At 35.8% G+C, this 23,492-nt stretch overlaps 1 protein-coding gene and 1 pseudogene across 8 annotated transcripts in view; one reads left to right on the forward strand and one right to left on the reverse strand.

Annotated features, from left to right (window-relative positions):
- STAU2 (staufen double-stranded RNA binding protein 2) overlaps positions 1 to 23,492 on the forward strand; it is a 291,848-nt gene that overhangs the window by 76,954 nt on the left and 191,402 nt on the right. The gene's annotated exons all lie outside the window — the stretch shown is intronic.
- LOC138381815 (DNA replication complex GINS protein PSF2 pseudogene) lies at positions 16,164 to 16,719 on the reverse strand (annotated as a pseudogene).

The raw sequence follows: 23,492 nt of genomic DNA on the forward strand, positions 1-23,492 counted from the left end.
TTTTTCTATATATATATTTTTAGCTGTCCATATAATTCTTTCTATTTTTAGTAGAGATGGGGTCTCGCTCTTGCTCAGGCTGGTCTCGAACTCCTGAGCTCAAACAATCCGCCCACCTCGGCCTCCCAGAGAGCTAGGATTACAGGCGTGAGCCACCGCGCCCGGCCAGAACAGCATTTTTGAGTAGTGCCTCTCAAAAATAATATCCAAAACTCTAGAGTTTTATTTGGAACTTTTTTTTTTTTTTTGAGACAGAGTCTCACTCTGTTGCCCAGGCTAGAGTGAGTGCCGTGGCGTCAGCCTAGCTCACAGCAACCTCAAACTCCTGAGCTCAAGCGATCCTCCTTTCTCAGCCTCCCGAGTAGCTGGGACTACAGGCATGCGCCACCATGCCCGGCTAATTTTTTCTATATATATTTTTAGCTGTCCATATAATTTCTTTCTATTTTTAGTAGAGGTGGGGTCTCGCTCTTGCTCAGGCTGGTCTCGAACTCCTGAGCTCAAACGATCCGCCCACCTCGGCCTCCCAGAGTGCTAGGATTACAGGCGTGAGCCACCGCGCCCGGCCTGGAACTTTTTATTGTGATATATTGATGACAATACATTATAAAGTGTGCTGTCCTCAACAGTACATTTTTAATATGACTTTTATGAATTTATGAATAAGAGAAAGAAACTTAGCCGTATTAAAGTTGAGTTTATTAATCCTATTCGATAGTTGCCTGACAATTTTTTTTAGGAGTTTAGAATTAAGAGAAGAATTAGTAGAATAAATTCTTTGGATAAGATTCTAAATTATGGAGTGGAGGGCTGGTATTTATTATCTTTTTTTACAATTTCTATTTTGATGGAAAAAGTAAAATACAATGAGGAATATGTGAGTATAGAAATTATTTCTAGAAAATTGCAAAAGATTAGGGTCAGCAGCCTGGAGCTCTGTGTTGAGAAGGGGTCATGGGGAGCAGTGGTAGCGAATTTCAATAAAAGTAGGATTCTCTATGTGAAAATGTTAAGAATAACGATCTACATGAGGTGATAAGGCATTGGAAAATGCCACTTGTGGGCTATTAAAAAAATTTTTAACTGGCTGAGTTAGAAACAAGAATATGAAATGTGTAGAATATTTGGAAATCTTGATTTGTGTTTTGCATTTCTAAACTATTACACCATTGAACTATTCTTTCTTGATTTGATGCCTTTAGGAATTACATACTAGCTTCATCAAAAAACTCTCATTTGAAAAACAAAACACACATAAAAACTCCAAACCTAATCCTCTTCAGAAAGTCAGAGTATAACCATTTACAGTAGGGAAACAGAAGTAATTTAAATGACAGAGGTTAAAAGTTAAGAGAAAATTGCATATTGGGTGTTTATTGTATAACTATCACTGTACTGAGAGCAGTAAGGTAATTCAAGGGAAATGTTTGAAATTTTCCTGCTCTTCGGAATGTCTGTTGCATTCAGGGAGATAAGATGATAACAGTAAAATTTACATAATCTGCCATGTGTAAAATGCTGCCAGCTTCTCTATACACAGATGTGCTACTTCACCAAGGTGTGTGTTTTTATCCCCATTTTACCTATGAAGAAATGGAGACTCAAGTTTAATTTGCTCAGGATCATATATGTAATAAGTTATAGAATTTGGATTTAAATCTATTTCTGCTCGATTCTAAAACCCATTCCATAAAATTCCATAAAATAATTTTGTTATTGGGTATTTTGGATACTATGAAATAAAATGATCAGAGCCTCATTTCAAAATGTATTTTTTTCTAGAATAACTATCACCATGAAATAAAATCGTTCAAGAAAATAAATATTAGGCATGATAGTAGTAATAGATAGTACATGTAGGTTGTAAATTTTCAAGATACATATAAGGAAACTTCAAAACGTAGATACTGCTAGTTCCTATTGATTCAGTTCTTTCTACCTTATTTCCTTTTTTTAAAAAAGTTTTATTTCAAAATAATTAGAGATTAACAGGAAGTTGTGAAAATAATACAGAGAGATCCTGTGTACTCCGCGCCAGTCTCCCTTACAGACCTGTGGGATACAATATCCAAACCAGGATCTCAAGATTGGTAGAACGTGTATGTTGTAGTTCTGTCCCATTTTACCACACATAAATTCATGCAGCCACTGTGCAGTCAAGATACAGAACTCTTCTGTCCCCACAAAGCTCTCTCTCCCTCGTGCTTTCCCTTTCTAGGTTCACCCTGTCCCTTGCTTCCCCACCATCCCTAGCCCTTGGCAACCACTAATCTGTTCTCCATGTCACGCTTTTGTCATTTTAAGAATGTTAGGTAATTGGAATCGTGTAGTGTGTGAGTGGTATTTTATGTTATGGATGTACCTTAAAATACCAGTTTGTTTAACCCTTCTCCTATTGAGGGACATTTTGATTTTTTTCCGGATTTTAGCTATACAGATAAAACCGCTCTGAACTTTGTGTGTGGGTTTATATGAACATAAATGTTCATTTCTCTAAGCTAAATGCCTAGGAGTGTGATAGCTGGGTTGTATGGTAAGTGTGTATTTAGTTTTCTAGGGAACTGCCATGCTATTTTCCAGAGTGGCTGACCTGTTTTGCATCACAATGAGGAATCTATGAGGGATCCAGTTTCTCCTTATCCCCACCAGTATTTGTTGTCACTGTTTTTTATTTTAGTCATTCTGATAAGTATGTAGTGATAATATCACCATGGTCTTAATTTCCCTAATGACAAGGGGTGTTGAACATCTTTCCTTTTCCTTTGTTTTTTGTTTGTTTGTTTGTTTGGTTTTCCTTTTTGCCATTTGTCTATCTTTGGTGAAATGTCTCTGTGTCCTTTATACATTTCCTATTGGATTGATACATTGCATATATGAGTCCTTTGTCAGACACATGGTTTCCAAACCTTTTCTCCCTGTTTATAGTTTGTCTTTTCATCTTCTTAACATGGTCTTTCAGAGCACAAAAGTTTTTAATTTTGATGTTCAGTTTATCAACTTTTTTTCTTTTATGAGCGTGCTTTTGGTGTAATATCTAAACCTCTTCACTAAACCCTAGATCCCCAAAGATTTTTCTCCTAGGTTTTCTTTTAAAAGTTTTATGACTTATCTTTAAATCTACATTTTAAGTTACTTTCCTTTTATTAATGTCACATTTTGGTCAAAGTTCTTTTTTTTTTTTCTTTTTGCCTATGAATATTCAATTGTTCCAGCACCATTTGTTGTGTTGGATAGACTATTCTTCCTCCATTGAATTGCTTTTTCACCTTGGTAAAAAAATCAGTTGGCCATACTAGTGTGGGTCAATTTCTGGGTTCTCTGTTATGTTCTCTTGATCTCTGTGTCTCTTTGCCAATTCCGCACAGTTTTGATGACTGAAGCTATATAATAAGTGTTAAAATAATATAAAGTGGTTCCTCACAGTTCATTCTTCTTTTCCAAAATTGAGTTTTTATATTTTCTTTGTCCATATAAATTTTAGAATGAGTCTTGTCCTATATTTTTACTTTCAGTTTCCATGTGTTCATTGCTAGTATGTAGAAATACAGTTAATTTTTACATTTTGATCTTACATCTTACGACCTTTCTGAACTCACTTATTAGTTCTAGACAGTTTAAAAAATACACTTCTTGGGATTTTCTACATAGAAAATCATGCCATTTTCAAATAGGGATAGTTTTATTTTTTCTTTCTGATCTGTTTCCTTTTTATTTCCTTTTCTTGCCTTATTGCACCAGCTATATCTTTGAGCACAATGTTGAAAAAGAGTGGTGAGAGTGGATATCTGTGCCTTGTTATTGATCTTGGGGAGAAAACATGCAGTCTTTCACCATTAAGTCTGATTTTAGCTGTGGGTTTTTTAATAAATATTTTTAAATCAAATTGAGCATGTTCTTTATTCCTAGTTTTTTGAGAATTTTTATCATGAATGGATGTTGAATTTAGTTAAAAGCTTTTGCTGCAGCAATTGACTGGTCCTATGATTTGTCTTTTTTTACCTGTTAGTGTACAATAGGTAGATTACATTGATTGATTTTTGAATATTGAACCAGCCTTTTATACCTGTAATAAACACCACTTGGTTACACTCAAGATTCCCTAGGCATGTTGCTGAATTCTGCTTGCTAATATTCTATTAAGGATTTTGCCTCTGTAGTCATAAAGATTATTTGTTTGTAGTTGTTTTTTTTTAAACTCTTTTTCTGTTTTTGATATCAGGATAGTACTGATAGTACCCATTAACAGAATTGAGAGGTGTTTTCTTCTGTTGTCTCCCATCCAAGTACTAACCAGGCCCGACCCCGCTTAGCTTCCGAGATCAGGCGCATTCAGGGTGGTATGGCCTAGACTGTTTTCTGAAAGAGATTGTGGAGAGTTGATATTAATTCTTTAAAAGTTTGGAAGAATTCTTCTCTGAAACCATCTAGGTCTGGAGATTTTTTTTCAGGAGTTTTAAATTTGTGAATTCAATTTCTTGAATACTTATAGGGCTTTTCAGGTCATCTGCTTCATACTGGGTAAGTTGTGCTAATTTGTGCTTTTTGAGGATTTGGTCCTTTTAGTCTAAGTTGTCAAATTCCTGTATGTAGAGTTCTTACTATTCTATTATCATTTTCATGTCTACAGGATCTATTGTGGTATCCCTGTTTCTTTCCTGATATTTGATGATTTGTGTCTTCTTTTATTTTGTTTCTCAGTCTTGCTGGAGGTTTGTCAATGTTACTGACCTTTTCAAAGGACCAGGATTTTGTTTCATTGATTTTTTTCTATATTTCTGTTTCCAGTTTTATTGATTTCTTTTCTTAGATTTACTTTACTCTTCTTGTTCTTTGTTCTTGAGGTGGAAGCTTACTTAGATTATTTATTTGAAACTTTTTCTCTTTTTTATTCAATTTTTTTTCAAGACAAGGTCTCATTCATTCTTTTTTTTTTTTGTTCTTCTTTTATCATCCCATTTCTGCTGAATGGTCTTGCTGTTTCACCCACACTGGAGTGCAGTGTGGCGCAATTATAGCTCACTGCAGCCTTGAAACTCCCGGGCTTGAGGGATTCTCTTGCTTGAGGGACCCTCTAGCCTCCCAAGTGGCTAGAAATACAAGTATGTGCCACCTTGCCTGGCTAGTTTTTGTTGTTGTTGAGATAGGGTTTCACTGTGTTGCACAGGCTGGTCTTGAACTCCTGGCCTCAAGAGATCCTCCCACCTTGGCCTCCCAAAGTGCTTGTTTTCTAATGGATGCAGTTAGTGGTATAAATTTTCCCTTCTACATTGCTTTAGCTGTACCTCACAAATTTTGATATGTCATATTTCATTTTCAGTTTAGTATATTTAAAAATTTTTCCTCAATACTTCCTTTTTGACCCTTGAATGATTTTAGAAGTTCATTGTGTAGTTTCCAAGTGTTTGGAGATTTTTCCTCTTCTCTTTGTTATTGATGTTTATAGTCTGATTCTGTTGTCAGATAACACACTATATATGGTTTCACGTCTTTTAAATTCGTTGAATAAGTTTAGTAAAACATACTTTCAAAATCCATGCCTGATTTTTCATTTTGCCTTCTTAGTTCCTTGCTTTTCTGCTACTTTCTAGGACAAGCCCTTATAAACCTTTGGTTTAAAGAATTATCTATTTTACCTCTCAGAGGTGCTGCTACTAATATTCTATATAAGTGTATGTATTTATGCAAATTATATATTCCCCTTTCATTTCAAAATATAAGAATTTCCATGTAACTAAATATACATCTATCTAATAAATTTGTGTGGTATTCCACTGTAGTAATACACCATAATTTATTGTTATTTTTGTCATGGAGTTTGTTGCCAGTTACTGTGAAGTAACAGACAGTAGCACAAATAAACGGGGAAGTTTTCAAACACAGCAGTAGTTCCTAGTCTGTAGTTCCATCTCTTTTTAGAGAGTATAAAAGAACAGCTATTTGGGACATTGCTCTAGCATGCTGGAGCTCACTGGACCTCCCACTTTTAGACACGTTGTCAAAGTCCGTAAGGAACCGCTTCCTCTATACTACCTCTTAACTTGAAGCTGCTATTAGGGCTAAACCCTAGGTACATGTACCATTTTGTCTTAGATGGACATTTGGCATTTTAGAGGACACCTAGATTTAATGTCCCACTTTACATAGCCTTTGCCCCCATAGGAATTCTCCATGTGGGAATCAGTGATTTACTTCCTGTATGCATGTAATATGTGCATGGTCAGTAATCCTTAGCAGAGTACTATATATGTGGGATTAGGCTCTTCATTATGTTTTCTATGCTGATCAAAGAATATAGCTACCTAGAGTGGAGAATGTTTAATTGGATTTTTATGTCTATTCTAAATTTAGTGGGAAAAGCTTTCAGATCGCCAATAGTTAGCGGTTATTGCCATTTACTGAGAAGGGAATGAATGGCGGAGAAACAGATTTGGAGTACAGTTAAGACTTCAGGCATAGACATGTCTGTAAGGCATCCAAGAGGAGTTGTCAAGTATGTGTTTGTTATAGGAGGCAGGACTCGGAGGAGAGATCTCAATTAGAGAAGTAAATGTGGGCGTTGACTGCATGTACAGTATCCTAAAAGGCCCTACTCTTCCAGACTTCCATTACCTCTCTGACTTCACCATTGCTCTCCACCATGCCAGCTTGACTCCAGCCATATTAGCTTCACTTTCTTAAGCAAGTCAGGCATACTCACTCCCATCTTAGAGGTATTTATTTTCTGTTCCCTCTTACTTGCCACAGTCTAGTATAACCTTTTCAGTCTTGCCTTTCATGGCCACCCTAGTTAAGACTGCACCCCACCCCACCCTGACATTCCCCAGGCCCCTTCCCTGCTTTTTTCTCTGTACTGCTTAGTTTCATCTTTACTAGGACTTGTATGGCTAAAGTATGGCAGATAAAACAAAGAGGAGCAATGATAGGAGATAAAGCTGGAGAGGATAGGCAGAGGCCTGGTCCTCCAGGGCCATCCTAAGAAATTTGATGTTCATCTTCAGAGCAGTAGCAGATGAAAATTTTTAAATAGGAGGAGACCTGACCACATTTGCATAGAGAAGCAATAGAAGGGCAAGAGTGGTTATGGGTAGATCAAGTAAGAGATTATTGCAAGACAATAGAAACAAAACCAAAACTAAAAAACATTTAATGATCCAGGCATTCTGCTAGGCATCGAAGAAACTAGGACAAGTAGAGCATGATTCTGTCTCCCACTTAAGGAGTGATTCTAAAAGGTTAGAGAGATGGTTTCTATTTAAATATAATTGCTCTAGAAAAGGAAGTTTATAGTGTTTTGGGAGCATAAAGAAATACATTTGATTGAGAGGGTTCAGGTTTATAAGCCTGAATTTAATATTTGAATACCTTTCACAAAATTACTGCTTGAAATAGTTTCATAGTATTTTAAAATTTACAACCTGAAGGGATGTTTATCTAATCCCTATTAGAGATTAGAAAAATTTCTAAGGTGTGTTTTAAGGAATTTTAGTTTTTTGGGATGTTAATAAGTATTGCACAGAAAAAGTAATTGAGTAAGTTTGGATGGTACTAGAATAAACCAACAGATTTCTTTACTGCAGGACTTCTCAGAATTTATGATATGCTTATGTACATTATAAACCTTGTAGAAATGTATGTAATGTATAACATTTCCCAGACTCCATTGGCCATGGATCCTGTTATGTTAATGAATAATCAGTGGATATAGGGTAAACTTTAGGAAATGCTAGCTTACATGATTTGCTTAAGATCTTTTTTTTTTTTTTTTTTTTTTTTTTTTGTTTTGTTTTGTTTTGTTGAGACAGAGTCTCACTTTGTTGCCCAGGCTAGAGTGAGTGCCGTGGCGTCAGCTTAGCTCACAGCAACCTCAGACTCCTCGGCTTAAGCGATCCTACTGCCTCAGCCTCCCGAGTAGCTGGGACTACAGGCATGCGCCACTATGCCCGGCTAATTTTTTCTATATAGATTTTTAGTTGTCCATATAATGTCTTTCTATTTTTAGTAGAGACGGGGTCTCGCTCAGGCTGGTCTCGAACTCCTGACCTTGAGCAATCCACCCGCCTCGGCCTCCCAGAGTGCTAGGATTACAGGCGTGAGCCACCGCGCCCGGCCGATTTGCTTAAGATCTTAACTAAAGTTAAGCTACAACTAGAGTACTGTTTCCGTGACTTTTTTCTTTTGATTTTTCTGAGACATTTCAGTATTATCATATGGAACAGTATTAACTATGAAAATGCCAAGATTCTTGTGGCCACATTTTAATACTTTATTAAATTTGGGGTTAATGAAGTTCTAAATTTGGCATAAATATAACTAATAACTTCATGTAGCTCAATGGGCAAATATTACATAGAGTAAGTTTAATTCTTTGTGAAATTTATGATCTAGGAATGTGTAATGAAATAAAACTTTTTTGTCTTTTTATTGCCTCTTTTTCATGGCTTTGAAATATTAAGAATACTTCATTTTAGCTTTATTAGCTTTGGTTCAGTCATTATTTTGGCAGGTAATACTGTTTTAGAACTTGGTGTATGGGGAAAATAATGGCATAATAAAAATGCAACATTATTGGTACTCAGTTATTAAAAAGAATGTTTGGAAAGTATTTCTAGTAACTGCTTTTCACGTATTTCTAGATCAGGGGTTGGTAAACAACAGCCCATGGGCCAAACCCAGGGCTACTTGTTTTTGTATGGTCCATGATCTAAGGTTGCACATTGAAAAAAATCAACAGAAGATTATTTTGTGATATGTGAAAATTATATGAAATTCAGATTTCAGTGTCCATAAATAAAGTTTTATTGGAGCACCACCACACTCACTTGTTTATATATTGTCTATGGCTGCTTTCACTACAACAGCAGTGTTGAGAAGGTGTGACAGAAACCCTATGGCTTGCAAAGCCTAAAATATTTACTATCTAGCTCTTTTCAGAAAGTTTGCAGACCCCTCATCTATATTAATGGGTAACAGAGTTTTGAGGATTATTTTATAAGTGTAAGTGTATGAAATATAGGGAACTGTGTTTTATGTATAACCAATTCTCTAAATCTGTGTCTTCTAACAGTTTCCATTTATTGGTCCCTGCCGGTTCTATTCTTCTCTTTTTTCTGATAGAAGATGTATATTTTATTTTAATTTCACTTAATTTCCTTCCTTTTTCCCATTTATCAGTAAACAGTATATGATGTTGTATATTGTGATAGAAAGCACTTGGGTTTGAGAAGTATTTCTTTTTTTTTTTTTTTGAGACAGAATCTCACTCTGTTGCCTGTTGCCTCTGAGCTCACAGCAACCTCAAACTCCTGGGCTCAAGCAATCTTCCTGCCTCAGCCTCCTGAGTAGCTGGGACTACAGGCATGCGCCACCATGCCCGGCTAATTTTTTTATATATATTTTTAATTGTCCAGCTAATTTCTTTCTATTTTTTTAGTAGAGATAGGGTCTTGCTCTTGCTCAGGCTGGTCTCGAACTCCTCCTCAGCCTCCCAGAGTGCTAGGGTTACAGGTGTGAGCCACTGCACCCAGCCGAGAAGTATTTCTTTATAAAATAAACATTTTGAATAATTTTATGTTTTCCCCATATACTTGATTCATGAGGAAAACTTTGTTATATTTGAAGTTGACTTTGATAGACTAAGACCTTTTTAAAAATATTATTTCAGGTGATCATATTAACAGAGTAGTATTCTTATTGAATTTAGTTGGTCCAGTGAATTAATAATTAACATACTGGAGTACATATTCATAGAATACCTCACTTCATTGATTTGAATGTTGCTACTAGTTTAATTTTATATAATTTTAAGTATCTGTTATGTATTCTATTTGATAGTTCTTTTGTTGGCTCTTAAGAGGCTTGGTTAAATTTTTGTTTCCAAATATTGAGTAATTTTGCAAATGTATTTACTTCTTTTTTGCAAATTTTATGGTTTGTGGGAGATAAAAGTAATAACAAACCAGAACAAAGATAATGGAATTATTTCTGTCTTGTTTCAGCGTCTAAAGCATGAAATTTTAAAGAAGTAGCTTTAAATATGTAGGTACTTCTAAGGTGCTAAACATGTCCTTTTCAGCGTAATTTTTAGTCTTAGTCATAATATAGACATTTATTTTTATCCTGAGTGATGTGAGAGGGTTGTAGAGAATGAGGATACCAAGTGTACTCATTAACATACTATCTTTATTCTTAAGAAGAAGAAAACTAGCTGAATGTTACTAGGCTTCCATGTCTTTCAATTTAGCATGTCATTCCTCTTACAGATCTTTTAATAATAAATTCTTGTTAGCACAAATGAAACTAGGATCACATTCTTCAGAGAGCCTAGAAACATTGTACACAATTTCCATGATTTAAAAAATTTCTAGATATTCATAAATTGTGGTCTTATTCATTTGTTAGCGTAGATACAAATATAAGTTGAGTAAAATATACTATAAAAGATGATTGGCTAGTGGATTTAAAAACTCAAAGGAGGCCAGGCACAGTGGCTCATCCCTCTAATCCCAGCACTTTGGAAGGCCAAGGTACGAGGATTGCTTGAGGCTGAGAGTTCAAGACCAGCTTGGGCAACATAGCAAGACCCCGTCTCTGCAAAAAATAAAAAAATAATAAATAAAAACTCAAAGGAACTGGTGAAATTAGTGTATTATCACATAGAAAAAAATTTTCCTATCAAACTGTTAAACTATTAAAACCAAGATGGACACATTGTGACTAATATCAGTTGAACTTTAACCAAAAAGAATTTGTGGTTTTGTTTTTCTTTTCTGTACCAAAATAATGGTTATAGTTCATATTTTTAGCAATTAAAAATATACTGTGACGTTTTCTTGTGGAACTATTTGTGTGCTCAATAAGCACTTTTTTGTGTTTTCAGAAATATTAATAGTTGGTATCATTCAGGTTGGACAGGAATGTCGAGATACCTAATGAAGAGATTTTAAAAATAAGTAAGCCATGGGATAGTGGCTAAATTTAGGAATATCTTGGAAACTATTAAACCTAGAATTTTAGTGGATGCAGCTTTGTTAAACTGCCAGCGAAATTGCAATTATTATTTGAAATTTCTCTGATAGACTCAGTCATTTTTAAAGGACTATTTCAAATGAGTAGTATTGTTATTGGATTTAGTTGGTTCAATTAATAAAAAAAAAAAGATTTAAAAAAATCAGTGTTTTTTGAGATGGTCTAAGCAACACCAATCACTGTTAGGATAGAAAGAGCTATTATTTGAAAAAAGGAGAGGAGTCAGTTTCCCCTAGCCATACAGGTATGGGAAATGCTGGATCAAGGAAAGTTTAAATGTTTTCTTATTGGAGATCTCCTCAAGAGCCTTTACTTTTTAATTTTTGTGTGTATTTAATCCTTTTGTATTTTATATAGTACAAAATGAAAAAATTTGAGTATTAATGTAAATATTATACCACCCCTGCATTCCAGCTACCCAGTTGTGCTCTTGTCTCCTGCAGTTTTGTGTATATCCTTTCAGAATATTCTCTGGCTGTATGTATATATTTACTTTAAGTATCATTCTGTAACAATGTTCTGCATCTGTTTTTTTCTTTTGAAATATACCTTAGAGATCATTTTATATTACTATATAAGAAGCTATGTCATTTTTTATAACTTAATAAATTTTAGAAACCTTGCAACCATACAGGTCTATTTAAACCCCAGCCCATCCTTTTTACTGTAGTTGTTGTAATGTATTACATTTACATAGATTATGAACCCCACTATGTTATATGTTTCTTAAAGAAATTAAGAGGAAAAAAACCAGTGTTTTATGTTTGTCCACATCTTTACCATTTCTCAGGCTATTCATTTCTTTCTGAACATCCAGGTTTGCATCTGGCTTCACTTTCCTTCAGTCTGAACTTTCTTGTAGTGCAGGTCTGTTGGCAGTGAATTCTCTTAATTTTCATCAACTGAAAATGCCTTTATTTCACCTTCAATTTAGAAGGATTTTTCATTGGGTATAAAGTTCTGAGTTGGTAGCTGTTTTACTTTCAGCACTTGAGAGATATTGTTTCACTGTCTCCTGGCCTCAGTTTTTTCTAGTGATAAGTCAGCCATCATTTGAATTGTTCCCTGTATCCAATATGTTGTTTTTACCAATTCAACTGGAATGTATCTTGTATGGTTTTCTTTATATTAATATTAATCTAGTTCACTGAGCTGCTTGAATAGGTAAATATGTCTCTAACATCTTTTACCAAAACATGATTTTGGCCCTTATGTCTTTTAATATTTTTCTGCCCCCTTTTCTCTCTCCTCTCCTTTTGTTAGACCTTTTAATATTGTCTCACAGGTCACTAAGGCTTGGTTTATTATTTTCAATCTTTTTTTCTCTCTCTTCTTTAGATTGTATAATTTCTGTTGATTAATCTTGATTCTTCTGTCATCTCCTTTCTACTATTATGTCTGTATAGTAAATTTTAAATTTGAATATCATATTCTAGAATTTGTTTGTTTTTTTTTAACAGTTACTGTTTTCTGCTGAGATTGTTCATTCATTTATTCATTAAAAGCATTTTGATTTATCTCTTTGAGCATAGTATAACCTTGTCTGTTAAATCTAACATATGGGTCATTTCAGGGTTAGTTTCTGTTGATTGTCTTTTCTCTTGAGAATGGATCATTTTTTCCCATTTATTCATATGTTGAGTAATTTTGGATTGTATTCTGGACATTGTAAATTATATGTTGTAGAAACTAGATGCTATTATGTCCCTTGGAAGTGTAATAATTTTTTTTAAAGCAGGCAGTTAATTGTTTTCTGCCCTGGATGGCAGCTCAAATTTCAGTCTCTTAGCTGGGTTGCTGTGAGTCTTTCCCAGGTGTGTGTGTGGTTCAGGGGTAAGACGGAGATTTGGACAGAGTTTTTTACACAAATATGATGTTCCCTCTTTCTAGATCTTTTATTTCTATGATTTCCCCATTCATAATCCAGTGACAGTGGTTGCTTTGAGCCCTCATCTCTGGGTTTTCAAGCCAGTAGGACTTTGTGTTCTCTTATAGCATTTTAGCTCCCGCATGTGGAACATACTGGGGCCTGCCTTCCAAGTCAAGCTTTTGAAAAGACAGACTCATCCTATGCTGTTGTTCCCTTTTTCCACATGTTAACTCCCCTCCAGTATCTACCTGTTTTGTTCACTTTTCTGAACCTTCAGATAATTGTTTTTTGTATTTTATTATGAGTTTAGTTTCTTGCAGAATTGATCCTATCAGAGTTTGTTGGCCATACTGGAAACAGGATTACTGCCTCATTTATTTAAGAACTGTTTAACATCCCACTGTGTGATTGCTCCATAATTTGTTTAACCAATCCTCTATTCATGGACATTCAGTTTTTTTTAATCTTTTGCTGTAGCAATGTTGTAGTATATATCTTTGTACATACATTTTAGCCATGTCTGAGACATTCTTATAGATACTTGGGTTATATCAATAAACAAAACACACATTTCTGCCCCTGTGAAGCTTATGTTCTAGTGGAGGGAGCCAGGTAATAAAAAATAAATACGTTAAGTATGTTTTACAATAGATCAGAAAATGAAAAGTGCTATGGACAAATTGAAAAGTAGAACAGAGTAAGGGATGGGGATTACAATTTGAAATGAAGATGTCTTATTGAGAATACGAGATTTGAGCAAAGATTTTAAGGTGGTGAGAGAGTGAGCCTTGAGGTTGTCTGGGGCAGAGGCAAGGGATCAGCCATTGCAAAGCCCCTGAGGTGGAGATGTGTCTGGTGAGTTTGAGGAGTGGGAAACGAGGCCAGTGTGATTGGAGAGGAGCGAGTGGAGTGGCGAGTGGTGTAATGTGAAGCCAGAAAGATGACTGGGAGCCAGATTCATGTAAAGCCTTGTGGGCTATTGTGAGGACTCTGGTTTTTATGCAGAACTATGGTAGATTTTGAGCAAAATAGTGACATGATCTGACTTTCATTTTGAAAAGTGCCACTTTGCTGACTAGGGGAATAGTTCGGAGATTTTTACAATAACTCAGACTAGAGATGAGGCTGTTTTGAATATTTTGGAGGTGTTTTTGGCCAATAGAGTTAGGTGAAAACTGATACCTCTTTGGCATTTTAATTAGCATTTTTTAAATTATGAATGAGGCTGAGAGTCTTCTCATATAAATAAAGTAATTTATGTTTCCTTTTCTGTGAACTGTGAGTTTTATAACCTTTGCTATTTTTCTTTTAATGGTCTTTTTCTACTGATTGTGGTCAGTATTTTTTAAAGCTCCTCATGTGCTTCCAATGTATAGCCAAGGGTGAGAACCACTATTCTAGGCTGTCCTCATCACGCAGCTGCCTCAAGGTCAGATCATGCACCGTGTTAAGAGGCGCTTGGAGCCTAACATCACAAGGTGCATCCACCCCCAGCTGCATCTCACACTCATCCTTTCACTTTCAACTTGTCCTTCTGTGAGTCCTGATTTGCTTTACTAGTCCGATTTCCTGCCTTGTAGTCATTCACTCTAACGTTGAGAGGAGTATAGTAGGGAGTCCTGGTTAAGGGGCTGTAGAGCCAGTCTACCTTCATCTGAAACCTAGCTATCACAAGGCCAAGCTGCTTAATCTCTCTGTTCTCCAGTTTCCTTAACTGTAAAATGGAAATAATAATAATAGATATTTATCTCATAGGGCTATTGTGAGGATTAGAAGAGTTACTGTATACACAGTGCTAGCATATAGTAAACTGCTTAGTAAGTGTTAGCTGTAATCTCTCCTTCATTTAACAAATATTTATTGGACTCCTTTTAAGTGCTAGGTATCATTCTAGATACAAGATATTCTAGGACTGCAGTGGATAAGATTCCCCTTTTCCCTGTGTGTGAGCAGAAATCAGCTCTTTGCAGCCTTCCTAGAACACCACTCCTGCAATAGTATGTGAATTATTTATTCTAAAATTTTCCTTTTATTGAAGAATTATGTGGTCTAATACAAGGTTCTCAAACAGGCACAGGGGAGTTTTGGCCTTCTTAAATTTGAGAAGTAAAAGGACATATTTTGATTATATTGGAATTATATTTTGATAAGATAAGAGTCAAGTGACAACTAAGATTATAAATTTAGTTCTTCATCTACTTGACTTCATCATGAATTCACCAGCTCTGAAATGTTCAGTTTCTGCCCAGAATTTCTTAGGCATCACTGGGGTGATTTAGCTTCTTGAGAGATCACCATGGTCATGCTCTTATCAGTCTTGATCACTCTTCTGCTTTGGAGTTCTCAGAGTCTTACAATCTCAGATCATATTGCAGGTTTCTGTCCAAGTCTCATAAGAAGTATCGTCCTCTGCGAAGAAGATTGTGTGGTCTTATTTGCAAACCTTTCTTTTTTTCTCTTTGGTGAATTTTTCAGGAGAATAACAAAAAGAATAATAAAGTTTTCTTAATTTTTCTTCCTTTACTCCCATTTGGGTCTCAAGTTTTCAGACTTCTCTGTGTTGCTTCCTCAAATACTTAAGGAAGCTTATACACACTGGGTTTGGATGACTTACTGGTTTTGTTTAACATCCTGTCTTTTAAAGAACTATGGAAGGCTTTTGCTAAATCAATAAAGGCATCAAGGCATTTTTTACAGTATTGAACTTATCAGTTGTCTACACATCCATTTTTTGGAGGTGGTTGATTCCATTTTTATTGTGGATTGGAGCTTAGAGGGTAAGTGCTGGTCAGCATTACTAGCTGCTCCATCTGCCATCCTCTGTGAGTAACCTCTGTAGGAGTCTAAATTATTTAGCCCAAGAAATCAGGGTCAAGAAGGGGAAAAAAAGCTGTCAGGCACATCACCGCTGCTAATGTATCTACACCTATCAGTCACTGAACGCTCACCCATGTGTGACAGTTCCGCTAGGGAGAACTACTTATTTGCCTTCACCTTTTTTTTTCTCTCATGAAAGAAAATCTGGCTTCTAGAAATAGATATGGAATTAAAGAATATTCCGGGGAGCTGAGTTGAAGACTAATCACAAACTTGTTGCTTCTCCAACACTGTTATGAATCCATTTTCTTCACCATTATACATGTTTTTCATACAGTCACAAATGTTTCTTGAGCTCCAGAACCATGAGTACCTCTGTCATGGCCTGAGCTCTCACACATCCCCCAGCAAGCCTCCTGCCTCCAGACCTTTACAAATCACAGTCCTTTCTCTAGAAGTCCTGAGATGGGGCCCTCTCAGAAGGTTAGAGGTTTGTGTGGAGTTTGTACACGTGATTGAGTGCTTGTGTGAGAAAAGCCCTGCTGATACTGATCTTCATGAAGGTCAAGTGATCCAGTTTGGTGTGCGCCTCCTGCTGTTACAGAGCTGTCAGTGGACACTAGGGGTTTGGCTATGTGAGTGTTCCACATGTCCTTGACCAGGGTCCAGATCTCATCTGCTTTCGGAATGTTGTCTGAAGCATGATTTAATAGGAATTTGGTAAGTTCCATGTAGTAAGGGCTAGACATTGGAGTGAAAATTTTTTGCTTTTGTTCATGATCCCTCATCTTTCCCAACTTTTCTACATTCATCCACTCTGGAGGGAGCAACCAACATTTCTGTCTTTGTTTCAGGTTAATTGCCAACCACAGAGGCACTTCCACTGGCAGACCAGGGTTGAAAGGACCCAGGTCTCCCCCAATGACGTAGATCTTATCCAAACTGAAGTTAGAGATAATGGTAACCAGCTCCTTCTTGGCCAGAAACTCCACCTCGGCCACGTCCATGGCGGCACAAGCTGCCTGCCCAGGACTCACAGTCTCCTCAGGCCCCTTGGTGTCTGGGAGGAGAAGCCATAGCACCGCTCTACATATCCATTTTAAAGCAAAAATAAAACTCTCTTGTGTTCTGATCTTTCCTAAATCCAAATCAGTCTTTTATATTGGCTTTCAATAATCTGCATTTCTAATGAAATATACTAAAATAATCCTAATATCATACTTACTATCAGCAAGTGTTTTTTGCCCGTGTTCTCTTCATGTTTTCTCTCTCTTCCTTATCCCTCCTCCCTCAGTGAGATCAAATGAGCAACTTCAGCTCTGTGGCTATTCTGTTTTACTTCTGGGTAAGTTTTAGGGTCTTAGGCAATAATGTTTGGACTATATATTTAATCATCTCAGGTATTATTATGACTTACTGCTTTTCTCTGTTTGAGTTTCTTGGGAGCTTATTATTCATTAATTTCCCAGGCTTTTTCTTGGCTTCAGTTACCAGGACCTTGACCCACTTGCTTTCTTTATTTCCTTATGATTTGTTGACATTCTAACGTTCTGTGGTCAAGATGCACTTCTTTAAAGATAAATGAGTTACTAGACTCCTACACTGTGATTGACTGACAGGTCATGGAACAGTCTATGTAAAATATAACCCCAAACATGTAATATGTCCTTTAAGACATAAGACAAAAAGAATTTTAAAAATTGTAGTAATTTTACTCATTATTCTGTATTAAATTCTTCTGGGGATTTGTTTAGTTGGTTTCTACTGGTTTTTATAATATCTGAACTTATCAGTGTGTCTTCTGTGCACTGCCTGGTATTTTTCTTTTTCTTTTTTTTTTTTTTTTTAAATAGCTAGAGTCTCACAAACCATACTGCCTGGCATTTTGAAGTACATTGGCATTCTTGAATGATGAATGAACCAAGTGTCAGATATCCTCAGGAGATGTGATGTGGTGTCCTCCCTGGTGTGGTACTGGCACTGATGGGCACCACAGAGCATGTGGAATGAAAGGCTAGAGATCTGCCAGCATAACTGCAGCCCCTTCCTGGACCTCCCACTAAGCAGGCATAATAATGTGGAGCTGGTGGCATGGTCCCTAGGTTCTGTGAGAGCTGGTGGCCAGGGTTATTCTTTATGGGAATAACAAAAAGCATGAGAGGTGCTGAAGCATCATAGAAACATATGGAATGTCTAAGAAGGCTGAGCCATTAGTTACCAAGAAGGAGGGAAGCCAAACAACTACAATTTCCCGAGCCTACTATATTCTGGCACAGGATGTAACTTGTCTAAGGTTACACAGCCAGCCAGTAAAGGGCTGAATTGGCCCCCCAGCCCAGAAGTATGTGTCTTCAAAGCTCATGCTTTTTCTGCTATACTGTGCTAACTTATGTAAACATCCACTCTTTAGGAATATTAGGATATCATGACAGACTTATTTCAGAATATCCTCAAAAACTATTTTGTCCACAGGAAAGAATTTGCAGTGTGACTAAAATGCAGTCTCTTACCTATATTGTCAATAGGAATAAACCATCATAATCAGAGGCCAGAACTGTTAGCTTTTCAGAACTCTAAGTGTTACTTCAGTATCATCTTCTTCCTATGTGTGGTAGTCAGCCCAGATATCAATATCATATCTCTACCAATATTGTGTAACTTATTTGTTGCTCTGCTTTTTCCTCAGGGTACATGGCAAAGATAAAGAGGAGTTGATGATTCCGAGCTTAGTGTGCATCCTGGAGTAAAGAGACACAGTTCACACTGACTCACTGATGTAAAAGCATACCTTGACTATCTGCAGCAGGACAGGAACAGGAGAGCATAGATAATTGAAATCCACGTAGAGTTCCCCAGAAGATTTGTTTAGGAAAATTTTTAAAATTGATTTAAAGTGACTGAAAATTATAAATTGCTTAACATTATTCAAAGTATTTTTAGTTAAAGGAGGAGAGTTTTCTAAAAGTCTCAAGAATTCTGTTTTCTGACAATAAGTTATATTTCTCCTTTTACTTTCTGTGAAATCACTTTTAAAACCCTGTAGTTTTTTCTTAAACATACATGCCCTTCTAGTGATTGTGAGAATATGAAACAATTATTATCTATTAAATTCTTTTTGCAGGTGAAAGGATAAAATGTGTTTTATAAAATAGTGGATTAAATGTATCTATTCCTTGGTGTACATATTTAGATTTTTAATTATAATTTTTATGATGTGTTGGAGCCAACATTTTTCTACAGAAATATAACTCAAGATTTAATATTGGGCAACACTGGGAAAAGGGGATTTAGTATGAAAATATTTGCTTTATGTAAACCTTTTAATGAATGCACCTAATGCATAAAGTGAAGTCAAGCTGTAAAAACAATTAGCTGGGAAAATGCCAAGTAAATTTTTTATATTCCAATGAATATCTCTTAACTACACATTATTGTTACTAAGTTATATGCAGATGTACAACTAGATTCACTTAGATCTGGGTGAAAGAAACAAAATCATAGAAGAATGCAGCAAGTATAATTACTGTTTGCATCTCTAAACAAAGCACATTAATCTTCCTGCAATACCGCTGATGTAATGTCTCTGTGTTACTTTTGGGAGTATTTGAAGTGGGCAAGCATCCAAAGTTGATAGTTAATTCTGATCAGCAAAAGAACTAGAGTAGATGTCTGGGTTGAACATTGTAACAAAGCAAACATAATCATCCATTTGAATCCTTTATTCTAGACATTACAAAATTAATTTATCTAAAAAGGGTAAGTTCCCTTTAAAAATACAGTTTGATGTGTTTGTATTTTTTTTATATTCTTATACTTATTTATACTTTTAATAAATATCTCTGAAACATATACTTGGGCTTAAAATAATGGGGAAACAGAAGTGTTTTAAGTATTTTCTAGAACTAGTTTCATGAATCATTTTGTTTGAAAGGACTTGAGAGATTTTCTATACCAGTCATTTTCAAAGAACATTCTCAAAGAACCCTTAACTAGAGATGATCTGCTGCTGGAATTGAATACTAGCAGTATTTGTACAACTCAAAAAAATAATAGGCCATATTTTTCATAATTTTCGTAACACTTAGGAATCCGCTGTTTGATTACTAGCATGTAGTATTTAGTAAATACATGTTAAAAATGTAAAATTATATTTTTGAAAAACATTTTATGAATGTTTTTGAAGTTCACAGTATGTGTGTGTACATATGTATCTGTTTGACAGCTGTCCCTAAGTAAATGCACAGATATCCTATGGTATTTCATGAAAAAATATAATTTCACCTGGTTTGCTACTTGAATAAGGTTGAGAAGCTTGATACAGACAAAATTGTTCATATTACTGATGAGTCTTACAGAATATAAGTCTTCTTGCCCAAAATCTTTGTAGATCTAGTGGTTGGAACTTAAATCCAGCAGATCTTACTCTAAGCCTAAGGATTTTTTTCTCTGTCCACACCATCAGTGTTAATTTACCCCAAGTTTATAAAAAGCACTTGATAAACATTTTTCTATTATATTTCTTAAAATGTTAAGTAATTTTCACTACACTCAAGAAAAAAGCTTTTAGTAGATTAAACAATTAACCTAGAGAGTACATGGACCCTTACCTAAGGCAGAATATATACAACAGCGAATTCCAAGGTGTATTTGAGAAATACGCACTAGATAGTTCACTAAAAAGGGGTTTTCATTGCCAAACATATTTAAAAAACACTGTGTAGTGTATTTCTTTCTTGAAGACATTATAGTACAGACAGCAGAAAGCTCATGAGAAAGCAAATTCATTAACCTTATATTAGTAATGATTCCAGGAAAATAAATAATTATCCAACACAAGATGTTAGAAAAGGAATAACAAAGAAGTAGATTAATTAGAAAACTGGATAATGATACAAAAGAAATGATAAAAACAATTTCAGAACCTAGATGAACTAGGTGATTTTGTAGGAAAATATAAATTACCAAAACTGACCACAGAAGAAGAAAAAAAAATTCTGTTGCCTTAGAGGTAAAATAAGTAGTCAAACAGTTGGCTTCCACCATCTTCCCCCACTTGAGATGATGACCACAATCCTTCAGTGACCTTGTAGCACTGCTTGCATTCTTACTTTATTTTCCTGGGCTATCCAGTCTCTTGTTTTCAGAGACGACTTGCCTGTAATATGTAGTGGCAACTACTCTCCTCTTACCTCTCTTTGGACAAGTACAGCAAGATCCTTTTAAATCTTGTCATATTATGTCACTTTCCTGCTTAAAAACTTCCAGTGGCTTCTCACATGTGGAATAAGTTCTGATTTGCTGCCTGGCTACTTCTCAGACCTAGTTTTCTACCACTCACATCTTGACTCACGGCTCTCCAGGTACAAGGAATACTTGGTATTTCTCAAAAATTCCCTAATATGTTACTTCCTATGGCCTTTGCACTTGCTTTCCTATTTGCTTAGAACGCTTTCTCCTTCAGGCATTTCCATGCCTAGAATTCTCACGTCATTCAAATGTATATTCAGACATCACCTCCTAAAGGAGCTCATTGCTCTATTCCTTTACCCTGCTTTATTTTTCTTCTGAGCCCATCTCAATTGTTGATATGCATGCATGTGAATATATATGTATGTATTTGGTAATTTCATGAGGGTAATCTAACATCCCTAGGGACTAAAACAGTCCCTAGCATGAAATAGCCCTTAATAAATATTCTTTGAATTATTAATTTAATTCACATACTCCTTTGGCAAATAGAGAAGGGCAGGAAGAGGACCAAGTCAGTAATATCCTAGAGTGTAAAAGGGAGGGGTGCCTTCTCCCACCATATTTGGTAGGCTGATTTCTGGGAGTCTGCCAAGAATGTAAATGGAATAGGTGTGATCACTTAGAAAGATTGTCTTGTCTGTCAGAAAGAGGAGATAGAACGCTAGGGAGTATCAAAATTTTTAAAAATTGTTTTTTGTTGAGATAAAATTCATTTAACACAAAATTAATTATTTTAAAGTGTACTACGCAATTCAGTGGCATTTAGTACATTCACAACGTTTTCCAACCATCACTACTGTCTAATTGCAGAACATTTCTATCGCTCCCAAAAGAAACCCCATTCTCATTAACAGTTACTCTCCACGTCCCCTCATCTGAGCTGCTGACAGCCACTACTCATCTTTCTTTATGGGTTTGCCTATTCTGGATATTTCATCTAAATGGAATCATACAGTATGTACCCTTTTGTTTCTAGATTCTTTCACTTAGCATAATGCAAGTTCATCCATATTGTAGTATGTGGTCTTACTTCATTCCTTTGTATGATACTTTGTATAATACTCCATTGTGTGGATATACCACATTTTGTTTATCTGTTCATCACTTAACAGACCTTTGGGTTATTTCCACTTTTTGGCTATTAAAAGTAGTGCTGCTGTGAACATTTATGTGCAAGTTTTGTTTAAATACCTGTTTTTATTTTTCTTGGGTACGTATCTAGGGGTGGAGTTGCCGGATCAAATAGTAATTCTATGTTTAACTTCTTGAGGAACTCCTGTTTTCCACAGCAACTGTATCATTTCACATTCCCAACAAAATGTTTAAGAGTTCCAGTTTTTCCATATCTTTGCCAACACTTGTTGATTTGTGTATTTTTAAATTTGTTTGTTTGTTTTTTACTATGGACATCCTAGTATGTGTGCAGTGGTAGCTCACTGGGGTTTTGCTTTGCATTTCCGTAATGGGAATGTCAACGTTAGAAGCCTGGGCTCCAGAAAGATGGGTTAAGAGAAGAGACACAGAATGGGCAGAGAGGTAGTAGGACTTTGTGGTCAGCTTGGTCTTGTAGACAGACAGAGTCCTCAGCATTTCCTTTGGTAACTGATGTCCTGCAGCTGACCTTTGGCCTGTAGAGATCTTCAGAATCTGCCAGATCTCGTATGTCTAGTTAGACTTAAGTTGCCTTGATATTCCAAGTCCCGCATGACTTATCCAAAATTTATAGTTAGTACTTCTGTAGTTTACAGTGCTCATTTAGCTAGTTCGTTCAGAGGCAGCATAGTGTAGCAGTTAAGAGCAAGGGCTCTGGAGTGAGATTGCTTGGGCTCAAATGCTGGCTGAAATCAGGTGGCCTTGGGAAAATTAATGTCTCTGTTCCTCCATTTCCTTATCTGTGAAATGAAGTTGGGGTTGTTGCGGGGATTGAATGAGATTAGTGTCTAAGTGCTTGGAATAGTGCCTGGCACATAGTAAGTGCTTTGTATGTTTTTGCCATAATTACGATAATGGTGATGGTGATGACTTATCCAGATATCCGTTTAGGGAAGGGACAAGAACAGCTTTATGTTGGATCCAAATGTGGGATTGAGGGTGGTAGTTATATGTTTACAATAATGGACTTGAGAACATTTTCTGCTTTCCATAGTCCTGATTGTGGTGCTAGTGTCAGTGACCCAGTACAAGTTACTTATTCTCTTGGTTCATATTTTATATTCCATAAGTCATTCCGCTAATTTTTTAAATTTAATTTTGAACACAGATTTACCTTTGGACAGGGACTAGACTTGCTGCAATTAAGTATTTTCTTCCATTTTTGCTCCAGTACAACCATATTATTTTTAAAAACTTGAAATTATGAAACAAAAAAACATCATTTACAATTCTATCACTTCAAAACACCCTATCCCAGCTTTTAGTACCTATCTTTATATTTTCCCCTAGGCATTTAAAATATAATTTCAATAATTCTACAAATAGAATAAAATATCCTTATATCTCTTAAAAGTATATTTTCAGCTGACCTATGAAT

This window comes from Eulemur rufifrons, chromosome 3 (genome assembly GCF_041146395.1).
Source record: "Eulemur rufifrons isolate Redbay chromosome 3, OSU_ERuf_1, whole genome shotgun sequence".
NCBI lineage: Eukaryota > Metazoa > Chordata > Mammalia > Primates > Lemuridae > Eulemur > Eulemur rufifrons.